At 36.9% G+C, this 7500-nt stretch overlaps 1 protein-coding gene across 3 annotated transcripts in view; it reads left to right on the top strand.

The window, feature by feature from the left end:
- Positions 1-7500, top strand: part of LOC143041440 (transmembrane protein 117-like) — a 309883-nt gene that overhangs the window by 221457 nt on the left and 80926 nt on the right. The window lies entirely within an intron of this gene.

Genomic DNA, 7500 nt, shown 5'->3' with positions numbered 1-7500 from the left:
CATTCTGCCGAGGGCACTCGTGTAGAACGTGGTATGTACTATATTTCATCAAATCCTTTATGCAGGCTAGTCTTCCGACAAGTGTTTGTGTCATTTTGACAATTGGAAATAAACTCATCTGCTGGGATTCGAACCCCCGCCAGAGCGGAATGCTTCATATAAAGCGAGGACTGTACCGCCTGTACTACATCGACCCTTCAAAACAGAACGAATTAGTTCACGGACTAATCATTACATGTATATATATATATATATATAATATAATATATATATATATATATTGTATATATATATTTATATATAGTATATATATATATTTGTATATATATAATATATTTGTATATATATAATATATTTGTATATATATAATATATTTATATATATATACATATATTTTTATATAATATATTATATATATATATTGTATATATATATATATTTATAAAATATATTGTATATATATAATATATTATATATATATATATATTGTATATATATATTATATATATATATATTGTATATATATATATATATTTGTATATATATATATAATATATATATATATATATATTGTATATATATATATTATGTATCTATATAGATTTATGTATATATTTGTATATATATATATAATATATATATATTGTATATGTATTATATATATATATATATATATATATTTATATATATATTATATACATATATATACTATGTATATGTATTATATATTGTATATATATATTTATATATAGTATATATATATATATATATTTATATATCATACATATATATAATATATAATATATGATTATAAAACAACAATATATAGAAATACTCATATATTAACTGCTTAGCATTAAAATATACATTTTTGACACACCACGGGTTCGTTTTGATTCTCCGCAGCTTTGTATATTTTGTGTAACAAATGACCTAAATTGATGCGTTACACGCCCCTATAGTAATTTAATCCAATACCCAGACAGTTCCAAACAAGTCAACCCCCAAGCGATGTGTCCCATTTAGACTGATTAGTGTATAGCGTTGACTGCTTTGCTGAAACGAAATCAAATTACTCAGTCAGCTGGAACTCCCCCGCCTCTGACGCTCCACCCGAGATCAGTAAAGCCAGTCACCGCAACCAATCACAGCGGCTTTCGGCATGACGTCATCGAAAAGGGGTGGAGTCTACAAAGCTGACGTGGAAGGGAGAGGGCATTTGAATCACGGTAACCAATCACAGCGGCTTTCGACATGACGTCATCAAAGAAGGGCGGAGTCTGCAATGTTGTGGAGATGAGCATTTGAATCACGGTGACCAATCACAGCTACTTTCGACAAGACGTCATGAGAAAGGGGCGGAGTCTTTACAATGCTGCTCGCCGATTGAAGGAACGACTTTAATCACGGAAACCAATCACAGTGGATGTCGACATGACGTCATCAGAAAGGGGCGGAGTCAGACCTATGATGCGGTGGGATTAAAGGGATAACTTGATATATTGAGACAGACAATCAGGAGGCAAGAATAATGGGGAAACTCGCTTCCCTTACAGTAGATCGATATTCCTCTGAGTTTATTTAAATCGTTTGGAGCCGGACAGACGAAAACCTTTGGCCTTTAGAAATGGAGTGGTCAAACTACGGCCCGCGGGCCGCATGTGGCCCGCCATCATCAAGTCAAATGCTCAAGTTATTATGAAAAGTTAATTAACAAAAACAAATTGCTTTTAACCGAGTTACTTTCTTTTCCATATAAGTATATTTCATATGAAGTTTCTACTTTAAAATATTCAATAAAGTTTTTTCTTTATTTTTCATTCTGGATGTATCAAATAGAAAAATTAGATATCTCAATAGGAATATTTGTATTTGATTCTCAAAAGGATAAAAAAAATAAACCTTTGTGCCACAGTGGCGAACTCTACAGATTTTACTCTGGCGATTTTTTTATCTATTCATTTATTACATATATATATATATATATTACAGTGATCAATCAATAAACTAAAAGGCAACCTTCAGGTCCATAACAAGGTCGAATCCAAATGAATAAGTAAATAAATGAATAAATTCGAAATAAAGATAATAAGAACAAAATAGAAAATAAGTATAAAATAACAAATGATTAAAGAATAAAATAAAATAAAAAATATTTGGAGGAAAAAAAAAACAGGAAATGAGAAGAATCGCCTGATAGAGACCAGATTAAATCAATTAAGCCTCAATGTACAACGACAAAGGTTAATCGAGATGTGAGCTTAATCCTTCAGCTGTGAAAGGGAATTCTCTCTGATGAATAAAATCACCCAGACGGCATCTAGATGAAGTACTAAATGTGTAAAACACGAAGAAGCTGTTGAAAATAATCTAGGTTGTCCTGTCTAAATGTCACTTTGGGGTCTTGGATAGAAAACTAGAAAACATTAATTTGGAAAAGAAATTCTCTCTTTTTTTTCTTCTTTCTCTTCTATTTCTTCTCTCTCTTTCTCTCTTTCTCCCTCTCTGTCTGTCTCATCTCTCCCTCTCTCTCGCTCTCTCTATCGCTCTCTTTATGTAAATAATGATTTCCGACAGTTTGGTCGGAACCAGCAGAGGCTTCCTCCTCCTCCTCCTCCTCCTCCTCCTCCTCCTTAATCCAAACAAATGAATTCATTAAGGCTGACAAGATTCTGGCGGATAAAGGGCCGTTGGAGGCTCACAAAGGCCAGCCAAGGCCTTCCTTGATCATCAGATGATTGTCGTCGTCGTTTCAGATTTCCTTAAAAAAAGGAGAGATGTAGAGAGAAAGAGAAGGAGAGAGAGGGAGAGGGAGAGTGTTGTTATAGCGGGCCATCCCTTTAACTAAAATGGCCCAAATAGTTCTTTGACCTGTGGGAAAGTGGACTTTGTCTCGTGTCATAATAGAAAAATAAATATATGAATAAATAAAACAATGAAAACTAATAATAGAATAAAAACACTCAAACTGATGCGGTGGATTTTTTTTTTCATTTGTTTTTCTGTATATATACTTTTTATCTAATTTTGTTGTATTATATTTTTATTTTTATCTTTATTTCATTTTATCTTATTTTGTTTTAATTTATTTTATTACATTAATTTATTTGCGACGCACTTTGACTATCACAGTATTGTTGCATCATAAAATCTTATTGCAAATAATGCCAATAATATAATATAAATTAATAATTTCTACTCGTTGATTGGGTAAACAAATAATACATTATTACAAACATATAGGTATATATAAATTTTTTGCAAATATATTACAAAAATTATGTTAATGATTTCATTCACACGTGTGAAAACAAAATAAAAATTGTGAAATTCAAATTAATCACAGAGAAGCAACAGGTTCCCTATTATAGAATAATAGGTCTGTTTGGCGAGGTCTGGTAATCTTGGTCTGACTTTTTTTCCCTCGGGGTCGACATGACGTCACTCTAAAGCCCCGCCTCCCCGCAGGTGAGGCCTGTCCTCGTTTGTCAGAAATATTCTCAGTCGACATGACGTCATAGGATCCCTCAGACATTCATAGACGACATGACGTCGTACACCCTTCAGACAAGCATTGTCGATATGACGTCACTCTTAAGACCCGCCTCCCCGCACGTGAAGTCTGTCCCCATTGGTCAAAAAAGTCCCCGGAGTCGACATGACGTCATATCTCCCTCAGACATTCATTAACGACATGACGTCGTACGTCCTTCAAACGTGCAATGACGACATGACGTCACGCTTAAACTCCGCCCCCTATTTAAGAAACTGGTTACTTGGATTTCTGGTTAGAAATATAAGAAAAAAATGTAACATTGAGGTTGAAGGAGTAGATGTGGAACATTAACTTTCGCAAGGCTTCTTGGAAGCCAAGACTGACCAGATCATGAATATTTCGTCGTCATCTTTCGATCCAAGGCAAATTTTCTCTCAGATTCCTCCTCTTCTTCCTCCTCCTCTTACTCCTCCTCCTCCTCCTCTTTCTCCTCTTCTTCCTCCTCTTCCTGTACTTTTTCTCCTCCTCCTCTTCCTCCTCCTCCTCCTCCTCCTCCTCCTCTTCTTCCTCTTCCTCCTCCTCTTCCTCCTTCTCCTTCTCCTCCTCTTCCTCCTCTTCCTCCTCCTCCTCATCCCTCCTTTCCTTTATATCCCATCACTGTCTGCTGTCTCCTTTTCTTTAGTACATACATGTGTACAGTATACATTATACAGTATATACACAGTATACTGTATGTGTTAATCAACTGAGTATATTGCCTCTTTTCTAAATAAGATCAAATACAAACAAATAAGTCTAAAACAGAGAAACAATCTAAAAAAAGAGAAAAAAAAGTCTAAAAAATAATAAAGTAATTATCCACTCCCCTCCCCTTATCCTTACCCTCACTCTCTCCCTCCTCCTCCGTATCTCTCCCCCCCCACTCCCCTCTCCTCCCTTTTCCCCTCCTTTCTCCCCTCCTCACCCCATAACCTCTACTTTCTCCCTCGTCCCACCCCATCTCCTCCTGCCCTCCCCTCTCTACCCTTTCCCCCCTTCCCCCCTCTGTCTCCTATCTCCCCTCCTTCTACCCTCTATCCTCTCCCTCCCCCTTTATCCTCTCCCTCCCCCTTTACCCCTCTCCCCTTCCCCTCTTCATTTCTATCCTTTCCCCTCTCCCTCTTTGCCTCTTCCCCCTCTACCCCTTTGCCTTCTCCCCGTCTCCCCCTTCCCCCCTCTCCCCCTGTCCCTCTCTCCCTCTCCCCCGTCTCCCTCTCCCCCGTCTCCCTCTCCCCCGTCTCCCCCTTTCCTCTCCCCCTTTCCCTCTCCCCCGTCTCCCCTTTTTCCCTATACTCCTTTCCCTCTCCCCTCTCCCCTTTCCCTCTCCCCGTCTCCCCCTTTCCCCCTCTCCCCCCCTTTCCTGTTTGCTGATGGAACCTCCACTCGTGACATCCTCTTTGGAGTTTCTGTCTTCCGTTTCCTGTTGTTGTTGTTGTTCTTGTTGTTGTTGTTGATCTCCACAGCTCCTGCAGCTTACAACTTGCATGGAATTAACAAGTGTACACAAGGATATATGTACACACACACACACACACACACACACACACACACACACACACACACACACACACACACACACACACACACACACACAGCTCTCTTCCGGGAGGGAAATAGCTGTCGATCACGAGTCCAACACGTGATCCAAGACCATGGTGAATATCACACACACACACACACACACACACACACACACACACTACGTGCTGGTGCAATATCATGCAGGAAGCCCAAGTTCAAGCCCTGCTAAAGGACTTAAGAGCTTCATTAACATTGCAAGCCGTTACTACCCCCCTTATGCAAGAGAATAGCATATGAGTGTGAGTGTGTGTGAATATATGGTCATGGCATTGGTCTGTGTACGAGTTCCGAGCTCTCGTATGGTCCTTATCGATCACGAGACCGACACGTGGTCCAGGACCATGGTGGAGACACACACACGCAACAACAACAACAACAACAACCTCGTGGCGCGGTGGTTAGAGTTCTCACCTGCCACTACGGTGGTCCGGGTTCGTATCCCGCCCAGGGCTGAAATAATTTCAGTATCGCTCCGCTGCGGGCTGTTACTCCAACTATCGTGGGCGTGGAGTTGGGGGTATGTGTGCGTGTAAGGTCACAGTATCACCCATAGATCGGTCATACGAGCTCTGAGCTCTCATCCGGGAGGTTAATAACTGTCGGTCACGAGTCCAACACGTGATCCAAGACCATGATGAATCACACACATACACACACAAACACACATACACACACACACAAAACTATACATGTATACTTACTGTATAACTCCACAGTTGTTCCTACAAGTGTTCGTCTGTTCTTGTTCATTGTTCAGCGGCTCCTCAGTGAAACTGAAAGCAAAAGAAAAAGAAAATGTTCAATAAGATATATGTTCACTTCATTAGAACTTCTTATTGGATAAATAGAAAACTATTTGATTTTTAGTACGTTTTGTAATCCTTTTGTAATTATGTATCAAACCAAATGTTGTTCTGTTTTCTGTATGTTATTATTATTATTATTATTATTATTATTATTATTATTATATTTGATATGGTTCATTCTTGGTTGAGTGTTATATTTGTTCGTTATTATATTTATTTTGTTTTATTTATATGTGTGAATATTTATTTATTTATTTTATTTTCATTTAGTTATTTTTTATAATTTTTATTTATTCTTAATTTCATTAATTTATTTGTTTGTTCATTTTTATGTTTTTTATGTATTTATTCATTTGTTTATTTTATTTTATTTGTATATTCATTATTTTATCTTTTATTATTCTTTTGTTTGTTTTATTTGATATATTAGCATAATTTTTTATTATTCTTATTTTGTTTATTATCTTTTCTTATTCTTCTGTTGATTTAATTGTATTTTGTTATTATTTTTATTTATTTATGTACTTGTTTACTTATATGTATTATATATACATATATATATATATATATATATATATATATATATATATATATATATTTATATATATATATGTGTATAAATATAAATATATGTATATATATATATATATATATATATATATATATATTGCAGTAATTCACAAGGCACACGTGAAAATAATATGCAGAAAAAAACCACAGGGAAATAAGAAGCTTAGTCCGAACGTTTTCGTCTATTTAAGACATTATCAAGCAATACGTATTGCTTGATAATGTCTTAAATAGACGAAAACGTTCGGACTAAGCTTCTTATTTCCCAGTGTTTTTTTCTGCATATATATATATATGTATATATATGTATATATATGTATATATATATATATATACATATATGTATATATATATATATGTATATATATATATATATATATATATATATATTTTTTTTGCTTTTTTTTTTTTTTTTTTTACACCTTACCTTACCTTTAAAGGGCAAGGGTAATCTCTTACGGGAAACAACGGCCAATTCACTAAGGAGTAATGAGACGTGGAGACAAAGGCCGCCCACAAAGGGGGCGTGAAAACAAAGCCCAACTGGTAAAAGACGAAAGAGGCGGGGAGAAAAAGGCTCATTACTAAGGACTGAGTGGAACTAAGACGGGGTGTCCTTCATCTGGGCCTTGGTAAGGACCTCCAAGAAAAAGGTGAAGACGCACCTTGACGGAGGAGGAAGAGGAGGTAAGGTAAAGAAGGAAGAGGAGGAGGAAGAGGGAGAGAAGGAGGTGGAGGATGTGGGAGAGGAGGAGGAGGAAGAGGGAGAGGAACTGGAGGAGGAAGTGGAAGTAGAGAAGGAAGAGGAGGAGGAAGAGGGAGAGAAGGAGGTGGAGGATGTGGGAGAGGAAGTGGAGGAGGAAGTGAAGGAAGAGGAGGAAGAGGGAGTGAAGGAGGTGGAGGATGTGGGAGAGGAGGAGGAGGAAGTGGAGGTAGAGAAGGAAGAGAAAGAGGTGAAGGAAGAGGAAATGGAGGCGAAAGAGGATGGGGAGGAGGTGGAGGAGAAAG

Source organism: Oratosquilla oratoria, chromosome 31 (assembly GCF_046742065.1).
Source record: "Oratosquilla oratoria isolate Oo_2021 chromosome 31, ASM4674206v1, whole genome shotgun sequence".
Taxonomy (NCBI): Eukaryota; Metazoa; Arthropoda; class Malacostraca; order Stomatopoda; family Squillidae; genus Oratosquilla; species Oratosquilla oratoria.
This window is presented reverse-complemented; position numbering and strand designations above follow the sequence as displayed.